General features: G+C 38.6%; 1 long non-coding RNA gene across 1 annotated transcript; it reads right to left on the reverse strand.

The window, feature by feature from the left end:
• Window positions 1–6: 6 nt before the first annotated feature.
• Window positions 7–972, reverse strand: LOC103360784 (uncharacterized). Its single transcript, XR_520369.1, has 3 exons — window positions 600–972; window positions 331–474; window positions 7–145 (listed from the first exon to the last, which is right to left on the reverse strand). It is a non-coding gene; the product is annotated as an uncharacterized LOC103360784 (long non-coding RNA).
• Between the last annotated feature and the right edge of the window lie 57 nt (window positions 973–1,029).

Genomic DNA, 1,029 nt, shown 5'->3' on the forward strand with positions numbered 1-1,029 from the left:
TCTCTGGTAAAGAGTCTCATAGATGACCTTATAGCGGTTTCCACTGGGCTTGTAAACAGCGTATTTGTAGGGGAGGCTCTCGTGAATTCTGTTTTTGGGAATCAGAACTTGTCGTTCAACAAGATATTGCTTGTCCCCAAGAAGCCTGTGAAACATAAGCAGGTATTATTAGAGATATGACATGCAGAGAAGTCATTAACCCCTAATTCAAAGTAAACTACACACTGAATGACAGTCAAGATGCAGGTATTATTGGTAACATGAGGGGAAAAAAGTCTGATTTTACAAAACAGTTGTTTTGTGCAGTTATGTTGAACTATTTAGTCATACCTGGGAACCATTGTATAACCACGATCCCAGTTTCCACACAATGCTTCACATTTAAGAAAAACGAAGTCCTTCTCTGGATCAAAATGGAAGTCTTTGGAAAGGACAGCATGGAAGCAAACAGTCGAATATTCACTGACTGATGAACTGAAGAAAGAAAAAAAATTGCCAATCAATGTGAACTTCATATATCATAATATTATAAATACGATATAAAGTGTAAATCACATCAACGTAATACATGTAACGAACTTTCCTACAGTCAGACTTACTTTTGTGGTGTCTGAGGTCCAGTGGATACCTCCAAGACATCTGCTGCCACTAGACGCTTACCGTCCTCATCACTCTTACTGGGAGGGCAGGAGGGGGTTGGTGACCTGGAGACATCCCCTCCATTGTCTGACTTCTGTTCCTGTCTCTGTGTCAGGTGTGAGCTTGTTTTCTCATCAGATTTAGTGTCAGCAGCCTTTGTAAGAACAAAATGTAAAAGTTGAGAAGAAAACAAAGACGTGATCAGATAACGAGGACACTGACTTATTATACATCATGTGTCAATTCTTACCATTTACCTATGAGACTCAAATGTTACTGAGTTTTTATTAATATTCCACAAGAGTACAGCTTCAAAATGACTCAATGTTACTACTAATGTTATCATTTAGTATTTCTTGGAGGAGATCTTAGTGCAAGGTTTCTCTTTCT

Source organism: Stegastes partitus, unplaced genomic scaffold (assembly GCF_000690725.1).
Source record: "Stegastes partitus isolate 25-593 unplaced genomic scaffold, Stegastes_partitus-1.0.2 Scaffold464, whole genome shotgun sequence".
Taxonomy (NCBI): Eukaryota; Metazoa; Chordata; class Actinopteri; family Pomacentridae; genus Stegastes; species Stegastes partitus.